At 39.7% G+C, this 12,868-nt stretch overlaps 1 protein-coding gene and 1 long non-coding RNA gene across 8 annotated transcripts in view; one reads left to right on the top strand and one right to left on the bottom strand.

The window, feature by feature from the left end:
• Window positions 1–10,909, bottom strand: part of LOC111248951 (sodium/hydrogen exchanger 4-like) — a 101,818-nt gene extending 90,909 nt beyond the window's left edge. For 3 of the 7 annotated variants that reach the window (XM_086988198.1, XM_022802097.2, XM_086988199.1), the window contains exon 1: window positions 10,151–10,902. The gene's annotated coding sequence lies outside the window, so the exon portion shown is untranslated. Of the gene's footprint in view, window positions 1–10,150 lie in introns of all 7 variants that reach the window. The other 4 variants (XM_086988197.1, XM_022802098.2, XM_022802101.2 and 1 more) reach the window with 3 other exon arrangements.
• A 225-nt stretch (window positions 10,910–11,134) lies between these two features.
• Window positions 11,135–12,868, top strand: LOC147756230 (uncharacterized). The gene is made up of 2 exons (XR_015327201.1): window positions 11,135–11,439; window positions 12,376–12,868. It is a non-coding gene; the product is annotated as an uncharacterized LOC147756230 (long non-coding RNA).

Below are 12,868 nucleotides of genomic sequence, written 5' to 3'. Positions count from 1 at the left end.
CTATTAGAATGGTTAGTATATGCCCATTTCGTTACAATACAGGATCTTATTATGCTTAGTTCGACGTAATCCTACGCGGCTCGACATACTTTGGCCAGGATTATTATTAGTATTATCCACGCAAGGCAAATCGATATCACTGCGCGTGACTCTGGCTGCACGTGGAGAAGGGGCTTCAGGAGCACGAAACAACTGAAATACCACCAACAGCTATTTTTTTGTTTATGTTTTTACAAAAATATTACAAAAGTTAACCCATACTGGGTGTTGTTAGTTACGATGAAGTGGCACCGGCATAGGCTTACTATATGATTCTACCTGTATGTCTGGCCTGCTGATACAATAGCAAGGTATGGTTTGCCTCTGCCATACTGATCAAGTTGTCACGCAGGCATCAATTTTAGACAAAGTAGGGCACATTTTCTGAGCTTCAGAACGAGCCTTCAGGCGGAATATTGAAACAGGAGTTTCGTACATCACAAGAAAGAAAACACCAACAACATAATGAAAATGAACAGCTGGTAAGCTCACCAGCTTTGTGTAATCGAACTCGTCTTTTCAAAATGTCTAAGAAACAAAACATGGCAAAGCGAGTTTACTCTTCCACCTCTTTTATGATAATATGATTGAGATATTGAACATTAATATAGGTCATTAAATCGTTAGATTGAGCTCTTTGTCACCTTTAAGTCTTCGAGAGATCAACATGTTGTAATGCGTAAGGTCCTAGATAATTGGCTGGACCGTTTGAAAGCTGAGAAATCTGTCGAACATTAAAAAGCTATTGTCAAACCCGCAATTCAATACCGCTCTAAGGTCTGAAACAGTGTTCGATTTTTCATTGAAGAACTGGGTCGACAAAGGAGTTAGGCATAAAGGGTGCTCGCACACAAGTTGATTAAACTGCATTTCATCGTCCAAAAAGGGTGGCGTACATAAGCCTCTTAACGCCGATCAATTGCAGATGTGCTGTTCGGTAATGCTTGTTGTCCTATGCACAGTTATGCTAAACACAGATAGCGTTAGGATGTGGTGGTTAATACGTAATAGCAGCGTTACCAGTACCCCTTTGAAATGCTACAGTTACAGTTAGATATTAGCATTGCGTGATGTGAGCTAATTAAAGTTGCTAATAGGAGTTGAATCCGTGTACAGTCAATTTGTATCGATTCTCTGTTAGTTTCAGTGCTTGCCTGTATTTATCAAGCAGTCTTTACAGCTCCATATATGTTGACTTCATAAAATTGCTAAAAAAAGGGAAACATTCAGTTCACCTTCACGTTTGCGGTGTCGGCCGTTTTAAATCGTATATTCACAATGGAAAACATTAGACAGGCGACAATGCAGATGATTATGGAGCGCCATGGTCGACCTAAGGGGCAGCTCATTGGCCCCTAGGCAACACTTAAATGCATTTGATAATAATAATAATGATATTTTAGCAGTTTTAGCAGCACCTACTAATTGAACCTCTTGGGATATCCAAGTGCTATACATGATTTTAGATTGATCGTATTGGTAAATAGTTATTTTTGGACTACTTCGAATGAAAGAAATTGGCTTAATATCACAAATAAATCGTAGCATGGTTTATGCGGGACGGAGTCCGCTTCCCGAACGATAGTCGCACGGAGAGCGATATCTTGTCAGTTATCAACTACTGGAAATGTATGAACTGCTGTTTGTTAAGAAAACCTTTCAAAACGAGTAATACACTTTAAATAAGCTCTTAAAGGACCGTTTAACGGTTATAACATTCCGTAGATTAAAGCAGCTAAGCTGAAACGAATACGTGCGCTTCTAGATAGGTATCCAGCAAATGTTGCTTCGGGTAACGAAACACTAGATTCAATATTTCCATTTAACTTTCCTATTCGATCCATTGCGCGGACGCGACTTCAGATCGGCGATGATCTGTAAAATCTGGTAGGTTTGACCCTGAAAGTCGATTATGCCTCTTTCTACTTACGAGCTCGCTCCATTAAATGGCGTAATGAAAAACTCGGCAGGTATTAAATTCGCGGCCACCTCGACCGTAGCTGTAGTTCAAAGCCATTTCCAACAATTTTTTAAGACGAAGGGGTGATACACGTTCCGGTGGCTCTCTGACTAGACCAACAGGATGGCTGGATATTAGTCAGTGCTTAGGTATATATATATATATATATATACGCATACATACGTACACGCATGTTTATTTCAAGGGGGTTGGTTTTTTTTTACGGAACATCGATCCCAGCGATCCTCGACACAATGTGCATGCCAGTTAGCCGAGACGATTTCCAAACCGTCTTCAGAGTCCGCTTTAAGGAACCCGCTCTGCAAGAGAGCCAGACCAATATCGAAATAATCTTTTAAGGCGCACGTAGCTAATATGAGCGTTAAGTCAGTGATCTAGCTTCTGTGATGTACCCTTTTGGACGTTTCATCACTATGTATTCGCGAACGGATTCGATTCACAAAGCCGTTGCTAGATGATGCTTGTTATATCTTCTTAATCTATTTGACCATTGAAGGAAGTAAAAATTATCTGTGACAACAAAGTAGATTCTGACAATCGTCTGACTGAGCGCAGATGCGAACGATAAAATGTTGACGTGTTGGCTATTCTGTGACGCCGACAAATACGACGTCTATTTCAATTGTTCATTAGAAAAATTCTGTTTTCAGTTCGGTATACGCTTACGAATGTTCAGAAGACACATACCCCTTTGGGCTTGTTATGAAGCCTTGCTACCACCGACGTCATTATGGCTGATGTTTTTAAAAATCAAAGTTCGTCGTCAACAAGCACGCCCATGGATAACAGCAGAGCCCATTGTCGCAGCCACCGTGACTGCTTGCAATAATTATGATTGACACTCGTTATCAGCAACGATGACGCTGCGTCAACGAATTCGGAGAAGATGTGGGGAAATAAGCAAAAAATCGTCCTGCATCGCCCCTGGGCCGCCAGCGTTCTGGTCTGTTTTATGTAGCGAATCATGTGGCTGTCTGGTTCCATCCTGCTTAACTGATACGCACACGTTGCTTTAGAAAAACAACACGAAATTGTTTGAAAAAAAAATGCCAAACATTGGCGGTTTCTAAATGCACTGACGTAGCCGTAATAATTAAGCTCATTGAACGAATTAAGCTCAATTGTTACTGAGTAGCAATTAATAGGTTAGTAAGTCAATAAACTCGCTGTTCCGGCACACGTGTCCGTGGAGTAGCAACTTTCGACCGGAAGGTTTTCGAAGTTATGCTTAGTCTCGATATCCATTTCGAGCATTATACATGGCTATATTTGGTTCCGTATTTGCTTTACGATTTGAAGCACTTCTATGACGTTCAGTTAAGCACAGGGATTTAAACACTGACACTCGAGATTACAAAAAGGACTGTGAAAATTGCTTACTTAATCATAAGCCCGCTACAATATCAATAATTGTGTTGGTGGTACATCATAAGTAAACACGCGCAGATTTCGTTACTGATCTTTGGTACGTTATTGGATAGAAACCCAATTGTAGCTCGACCTCGTTCAATTGTTTGACGAATTTCATGTTATCAAAACCCGTTTATATTGTTGAGTAGGATATCTGCGGAAAGGGCTATTAGTTCGCCAGCTTATCATGTTAAAACCTTGAAACTAAGATACTTTACTTACCCTTATCCCATTTGGTCAAATATATATATATATATATATATATATATATATATAACATATATATATATGTTAGTAAGTATAGGAATAGGCATTTCATGTCAAAAGGCGACAAAATAAACCTTACAGCTGCTCGATTCGTTTAATCGTTGTTGCCCTTCCTAGGTTTTACATCATCGAGGCGATAAGTAATCTAACCTATTTATCTTGCAGTGTTAAGTGCTAACACACTTACAATTCTTCTTACGATCGAGCGGCCACTTATATCGTCTATAGCCTTTCTGCGCGGCTGTTCGCGTATACAGCGCTCCATTTCAACTCAACTAGATCCTTATTCCGCTAATAGCCTATGTATGGATGGATGGATTGATGGCGCATTACTCAATCAGAACTATAAAGTTATTGTGCTCGTTAACCGAGGCGAGACAAGAGGAAAACGTTGGCTTTCGTTTTGTCATGAAACTTTGACAGCAAATGGACGTAAAGGAGTGGTCCGTTCAAAGTCCACGTGTTTCGATTTTAGGATCGAGACTGCCAAAATATCAATAGATATGGCCATATTTTTCGTTTTAAGAGTGGCTAACAGGGAAATCCATAATTTTTTGTTGCAGCGTTTGCAATAGCCCATAATAATACAAGAGTTATAGGATTTTCCGGCTGACTTTATAATCGAGTTCCTTAACGGAACTTTTCACTGAGGCGATGACATCAGTTAGAGACACGAACTGGGTCTGCCCAGATTTGACGTTCCCACAGCTTCCTCTATAAAGATGTGGTCGGCAATCGAAGTTATCGATTTAATATAATATCCGTGGGAGCCCATAGGATCCAACGGTGAAATTACGTGTACAGCGACAGGCGCGTCTCTTTAGGGATTACGACATAGTAGAGAATGCTGTAGTTAGCGCATTGGGGACATATGAAGTTACCAAGTTGATAATGACATTGGGTTACTACTTCATTGTTATGCTATGTATTAGTGTTATATTTCTACCCGGCACCACTTACACAAACTATGACAAATTTTTGCATAAGGAGGAAATATTGAAGAACGACTATTTTTCATCTTGAAACTCGCCTTGTCGTCTTGCCGCAATTATCTCTCTGCCCTATTATTCGTTCTGTTTTGTATATCAGCGTGTGTAAAAATCAAATTTAATCCAACCACTCATCGTAGTCATAAAAATCTATATTTAGTGGCTTTTCCCATTGCCCCCAGAGGTAAGTTATAACTTTACACTAAATGTATAGCGGCACTATGACGAATATAATCATCGCCTGAAAAAATATCCTAAAAATGTTGCCACACTGAAACGACTTTTTGAGTCACATGACTTTCGGACATGTTACCTTGTTTTTTTTTTAGCTTTTGTTACCCCATTCAGTCTAACCTTCGATATCCATACATGAGTGCTTTGCCAAGCATGCTTCGTTCTCGAAGTCTTTTTCTGTGAGACTTTTAGACCTATACACAGTCACATTATACACTATGTTGATCACTGCAGGCACCGACCAGCCGTACATGTAGATATCGGTCATTTCTAATATTTTTCAGGGCGATTTCTAAGCAGAGCCTTGGTATAAAGCTGTACGAGGATTTAATTGGCGCGGTATTTGTAAAAGACTAGAAATCTGTATAAGCTTTTGAACGTTAGCCCTTCCGTGTCGTATATTGGTTGGGAATTATAGGTCTTCCTTATCCTACCTAGGTTCCAATACTGCAATAAAAACAAATTCTGAGACATGGCATTTGTTTTACAACTAAGTGCATCAGTTTCCTTCCTCTCTAAATTTAAAATTCGTTTAAATCTGAAACTATTTTTAGATGCTTTCATCATTGATTCTGCTGAGTATAAACTTTAACCGCTCTATGCACAGGTGCTTAGAGAGTCAATGGTGTCTAAGCCAAAATAATCTTTGTCATCATATTGCCCCACACACAATTCTCTTGATGAGAATCATTCTGACTTGATACATGTGCGCGGTTGTTTGTGAGAACGTATAAATTTTGAAAAAAGATTTACAGAGGAAAAGGTGTCGCCGCTTCGTACCAATCTTGTCCCTCAAATGGAAGATCTGACTAGGCAGAGCACTATGAATGAAATATTTTGAAATCAAATATACTGTGTAACTTGTTATTAAGTCATTGTATCAAAGTGGTTAAGGCGAGACATACAAATAACCAGACCTAACGTTCTAGATTAGGGTACACCCCTTGCTACCTTGTTTCTATGAAGCCTAATTAATCCGTAAGACGCCAGGAATTGTCGGTTCGAGTTCCCGATACACGAGATATTAGTTTGGAACTTACTACGTTGCAAGCAGACACGATTTATAAAATATCAAACCTGAGTCCATGTAGTTGAATCCTAAACAAACATACAAGATCATAGAACTACTGTGATAGAATGTCATCTTACAAAGCTGGTTTTAAACGCTCAGATATTAATTACTGTTCAAGACCTTCGTCGACTTGAAAATCTCGGAAAGCAATTCTCTCGTCGCTCTCTTTGTTCCTCCCAGCTTTGTCAAAATCATTTCAACTCCAGAGAACAGTTGACAGTCGACGGATGTTGCTGACTAAAAATGGCACTCATCTGTTTTTGCTGGGTTGCCCGAGATCAATAGTCTATGTTGTTCCTAACCTCTATGAGGATTCCAAAGAATCCAATAAAAATTTTTAGCAAGTTAAGCCGAACATCTACAATAAAGATTGAACTGAAAGCGCTGGCTGATTAATAAACGGCGATTCAAAATGCAATTTGTAAAGATCGCGCAATTTCAATATAGAACTTAGAAGCTGTTTTAGGGAAGGCCCATTGTTGTCAGTCAGGCCGTCCAGATGAACCCTAATGGTTATTGTTGTCTAAACTCATTACGGCTTTGGCACCTTTTCAACTTTTATACTTCTTGGGACCCTTGGGTTTTTGCCGTTTTTGGCCTGCTATATACCAAAGATTTAGATCGGCGACATTTTGTGTATATAGCACGTCTAAGCAAGACCTTGTTGGATCAACACGTACAACCCACTATCTTTTGATCCACAGTTACTATTAAAAAAACTATTTATAAAGTTAGCGAAAAAAAATTACCTGCTAGCAATTGAAATCCTTAATCGAGGTTATGATCGAAGATAATGAAAATTATGTTAAGTAAACATATCTGCCAGAAGTGTCCTAGTCAATGCAAGCATGCAAAAAATGTCACTTACACAGGTGTTTCATTTAAAGGCACCTTACAGGAGAAAAGCATCAGCGCTGTCTGAATTTAAGGGAATATCCCGCGTAAAAGCTAACGCATCAGTTGATTGAACTTTCTATCAATTGGGGGCCGATCTGGGGTTGTGACAAGTCCTGTTGCTTGCCGCAGTCAGCCCCAATTTCATGTTCTTCCGCTTTGGGTTTTTTTTCATAGTTTTTTTCAATCTCGAGCCGTGGTGCTCCTATGGCGCAAGATTGAAAACTTTTTTGCAGAACTAAGCAAAACACACCCAAAGAACACAACAAAAATGAAGTAAACAAAGAGAGATTCTGATAGTATTTAATTTGATATTTTTTTTACACTTCGTACTTTGCGATAGAATTACCTTTAGCTCGCCGCCGCTCAGAGCTACATATTTAGCTTGACTTCTATTAGGCATGGTCCTGCTAGAATGGGTTAGGCTATCGGAAGTGGATCAGGTGAATAATTTCGTTCCTTCCATACGCTCCGTCCTCCACCTTTACATTTGTCGGCCACCATAGTAACCCGCCTTTAAGAATTATCGATTTACATCTATATTGAAATCATCATCAATACATTCCTCGCTGGAGGATTGGATAAGCAGATAAGATGTAAGCTAAATTTCATATGTTTCACATGTTTTAGCGGGTACAGAACCTTAAAAAAATCTTGAAACAGATATAAAAGGGCAAAAATGAGCACCAGCAAAGTGCTGTTGACTGCTTATTTTGTTTCAGTTGTAGTTAATGTGCCTTTCGGCTTGGACAGGGCAAATATAATCTTCTCGCATAAAGAGCAAAGGTTTAACGCCTCTGTGTGATAGATACCTTAGCTAAATGGACGCTTGGAAATGTGCGTGCCAGAGAACCTAATTTACAGTTCGAACATGGCATATTCATTTTATGATATTTGATAATTTGGTCCTTTCAAAATTTCCCCATTAGACAGAGAGATCCGATAGTAAAGACGAGTATGTACGTTTCCCGTTAACTTGGTTGAAGTACGTTCGCACGTAAGCAGCGGCCCAGCGAAATTAGGAACAACGTAATGACGATTCGCTTGAATTTTACGGTTGTTGGCACGTCTGTGCTAGTCTTGGGATGTCTCTTGAGATAATCACGGAGTATTGTAGTATTCAAGAGAAATATTTTAGCTAGCTCGTGGAACTCAAAGGCTGTATCCTATCAAAGAGTTTTGCATTTTACTGGCTACATCTCGAAAAAATTGGTCTAAGAAATATCTGTTTCTACTCTAGCTGTTGTAGGCGCAGTGCGCAACTGCTGGAAGATGGTTTATTTTCAAGCGCTTAAATTCTGCCTTCATCAAAAGGTACCACAGGCAATTCATTACCATGACCATGTCTTTTGTTGCGCATGAATATTTCCACAAGTCTGACAGGCATGGCAAAATCTGTTTCAAAAGGGTACATAATGCGCTACCCACAGCGTAAAGTATGAGTTTTAAATAGCGACACCCATGTGTAGCGAGCATTCTGGATACAAACTTCAGGACTTCCCGGTGATAGAAATAATTAATAAATAACTCAAAAAAGTGAAATTTTTTTTATCATATTCACTGCTCAAAAGTCGTTCCGTTCACCGACCTGCCAACTGACCTCAAACGTATGAGATCTCGAATATAGCTTAGGGTTATTTCAAACGCATTGAATTTTTATTTCATGCAAATACGTTTAACAATCGTGAACATTGATGCATTCTGTGGTCGTCGAATATTCAAATAAATGTTCATAAAATACTTAGGCTCTACTCAAGACTATATAAATTTCAAAAGCTTCACCGGTTGCCCCTGAGTGGAATTTATTTTATAGCCACAACGCCTATCTAACGATCATGGACTAATGAACTATCTCTCTAGTTTCCTGCTTCTATAAATGCAATAATAGGCAACTGATTTAAGAGATTGCAACTTTCGTGGTTCTGCTGCAAAGGGCGACGGACGTTTACTATCGGCCGATTTAACGATCCCTCATTAAAGCCACTATGATTTTAGCCCCTATTTATCTCTCTCATTCGTTTAACTAACCGAGCTCTTGCACGATGCCTTGAGAAAGGCCGTAGCTGAGAGTCGCTGCTTCATGTTTTGCCAGCGGTCCGTACTATACGGCTTTCTTAAGTAGAAAAAGATATTTACTTAAACTGGTAATAAAGTATGCTCTAACCGTATTTTATTATCGAACATCAATACATTTCGGACTAGAAACTGGTCGGTATCGGGCGCTGCAACATGACGATTGTGTTCAAAAGGCCGATGCTTAGTATCTCGATCTAAACTCAGATCGCTTAGATTTGTAAAACTCGGCGATTGTTCCTCATCCAGATAATCATTCGTTATTTACTCCCCGAAGCGACTTATTATGACGATCACCTGAGCTTTATGAATGTGGGCGCCAATGAAGCTTAACACAGAACAGTTTTCTTATGAACTAAACTTGAGGACTTATGGGACTCTTCTCACGGCATAAGCAACGCCGAAGACTAGTCATCACTTTTTATTTATTTTTTTTTTTTTATAGCATCTTTGCACTTCAGGGGCCCGGTAAAAAGATTTTGATAGAGATTTCAGTTTACGTAATGGTCATGAATCTCAAGCATAAACATATAAAGGCCTGTCGGAGAACAGGTGACGCATTAACTCAAGGGCGAACTGATACGGTTTGAATTTACCACCTCTTAACACCCGCCACGTTACAAGTTAAGGACCAACTGAAACAAATGAGAAGCGAACGAAGATCCATATTCTGGTTGTGCATATGTGGTGATTTTTCATGGCTTTTTGTTTACGGGAAAGTATAAATGACAAAGCGCATCCAGTTAAATCAAAATTATGGAACCTCTTATTCTGCATGTTTACTATGTTAATAAGACCTGGCGACTAAGAATACCCGACTTATCTTCAAACGGTAAAAACTGTCCTGAAAAACGTAATATACACACAAACAAACAATTCATATATTACACACCGTATACACAAAACAATTAACTTATATTAACAGCAACGAAATAAATGCGTTGATTAACGTCGTTTGGCACCGAAAAATAATGCCCTAGTGCCGATAGTCGAAATAGTTTACAACCGAGGAGATATGCTTTTAGATTTTTACTTTTTAGAAACACTGCAATCTAAAGGCTCTGCACAATTCACTGTATATTTCTGTTTTTATACGTTGTGTCTCTTCTAGACGTCGCTCGTTGACCAGAACTGACCACATTGCGCCGCAATCACAATCTCTGAGCACTGTTAAGCAACGTTCCTACTTACTTGATCTCTGTTGAATTTACATGGTGGCTATTGGCGAATTTCCATCAAGAATAGATGAACAATTGGTCATTAGCGGGTCAGTATCACACCGTCACAACTAAAACTATTAACCGTGATTTTTTTCGCCTATCTGGATCAGATGTCGGTACATTGATTGCTTCTTCAAACTTTGGTAATAGTTTGCGATCGATGCATTAATTTTTTTCCTTAAAGCTCCAGAAACTTTGCCTTTTACCCAATTGCACACATTTACACAAGACACAAACAGTCAAACACGGTATCCGTATCCTTGCACTGATTGTTTTGTTCATTTGATCTTAATAGGCTTTTCCTTACATTGATCTAAAACTACTTCTCGTATAGTTAGCTCATTCTGTGGAAGATGTCGGAAGCTGGTTGTTTCAGATGTGTACGAGTATTATCATTAAGCATCGGTCCGCACTGGATAACGTCGACGAACCTTCTAAACCTTCTTCGTTACCCAACGAAGACTCCGCTAACGTCGTTCGGTTCACAGTTTCGATAAGCGTTGATGTGTGACGAAGGTGGACCCGCCTCCATACAACGTGAAAAGCTGGTCGCACATGTCGTCAGCCGCTTGCGAAACTGGTGACAGCCATGGCGGGCATCCTTATCGCTGATCTTGTTCTTATTTTGTGAGTGACAATGCTTGTTTGTATGTGGAACTTGCCCCGCATGGCACAGCAGCCCGACTCTACGATACTAAGTGAATGCACGGCCTGTCCCAGCGGCGCTGCGCGCGCTCTTATCGTCGAATCGCCGCGTTCTTATTAGAGCCGAAGCGGAGCAGCTTGGATCACTGGCGCTGCATAGAGCGTAGAGAACAGCGCCAGGCCACGTGAGGCTAAGGGAAAGGGTCGTGCGGTGTGGTAATGGAACCAGCTCCACAATGAAAGGGTAGGACCGCTAATGAAAGAGGAAGGATGATTCGACTGAGGGAGCAAGATAATACAGCTTCGAATGAGTGAGGATACAGTGCGATGTGGCTTCGATGATATTCGGGCGAATTGAAGATAGATACGACACGAATAGGGGAAGAAAAACTTAGATATCTGAGATCACACACAGTGGAGCTTTTGTAGAGCAGACGAACGCAGGATAGGGCGTTGGTAAAATAGTGATTTGTCCATATTCTCAGTATACACCGTAAATAAGTTATTTGTAAATCATTCCCTAGAAAGTAAGGGGATAATGTCTTATCCTAGACATAACGTGTCTGATAAACGCGTGCAACACCAAGCATACTATGGTCCATCAAACGTGAATAGGTACGACGCTTCGCTCAATACGCTTCGCACAAAGGTGTAACGTATTTTTATTATAGTGTTTATTCCCCTGTTATTTTCAGTTTTGTACTAGATCTTAGTCGACAATCTTGTTGCTTAAGTCTACATATGGAAAAAATGTTTATTTTCTCGCGACATATATAATTATTAACGAGATTACTGAGGACCCACATGGTTCGTGACAGTACGGTCTATTGTAAACATTTTAATTTAAAGTTTATATATGATCGAGTATGTAATATGATTATGACGAATTTCTTTTACTTGCTATGAAGCTAATGTCTGCTGGCCAATACGTATTCATAGCATTCGCGTATAAAGCAGATCTATAGACTGGTATCTAGATCCAGCTTGTCATAGTTATTACCATCTGTTCAAATAACGTACCAAAGCGCCACACATGCAATATTAACTAATTTTTGTAACTTCAATTTGCCGTAAACATGAGTAACGGATATAGCAATAGGGTTAATTACATATTCCAAGGAGACATAAACTTATTTTTGTCAATCTATTCTTCAATTAAATGTACGTTGTGATCGATTAAGCGTCTAACTTATTACTTCAGACCCAAACTTAACAAGAGGACATTTGAAAAACTTAGTTTTACAGTGGCGAGCGCTATTTCGAATAACTCCGATGGAAACCATGTGTTCCCTTATTATTATCCACCTGTCTGCTTGTTTTATCGACCATTCAAAACCGTTCCATTGCCTGTATAAGTCTGTTGCACTTATGTTGCTTGGCAAACGAGATTTTATCTAAGATGAAGAGAAGGTGATAATTCTTAATACCTGCTTTATTTCGTCTTTTCCCGAGATCAAAGAGCCACCGAAGAATAGTGTATTTGTACCGGTACAATGCAAACTCCGTACTCAAGCAGAATTGTTAAAAGTGATATGTTAACTTCAACGACAGCATCTCTCGGGCTGTGAGGATATATCTTGGCCCTGTCGGACAGTCGAGATCGATGAGGACCGCCTGAAGGTACTCTCGACGGAAGATAATCGACAAATTACTCCTGAATTGACCGAACAGAAAAACTATTCCTGTTCAACTACCGCTAGGCAACTTTGACAGATGGACTGCACTCAGACATGAGGAGCAGATATACGAGCGGAGTGTTCCATTACTCCCCTATGTCTAGCCTGGCAACGCGCAATGGTCGAATCCTAGACAGAACTGCTACAGCTGACAACAAGTGATGTTTCCACATCAGTATGATACAGAAGTGGTTTCTATCTTAAGAAGAAGTTAAATCTTCATACAAAGAAGATCCAGAAAAATCGCCAATACTGAGTGAGCTTATGAAAGTAAGCCAATTTTATGTAGCGACAAAATGACCGTGGTGTGACCAAAATCAGCTGAGATTATGCCGCCAAATAAAATAAGGTTGTTGCTTCTAAGTGTC

This window comes from Varroa destructor, unplaced genomic scaffold, assembly GCF_002443255.2.
Source record: "Varroa destructor unplaced genomic scaffold, Vdes_3.0 BEIS01000004.1, whole genome shotgun sequence".
Classification (NCBI taxonomy): domain Eukaryota; kingdom Metazoa; phylum Arthropoda; class Arachnida; order Mesostigmata; family Varroidae; genus Varroa; species Varroa destructor.
Note: the sequence above shows the minus strand (reverse complement) of the source record. Positions and strands in the feature narration are given on the sequence as shown.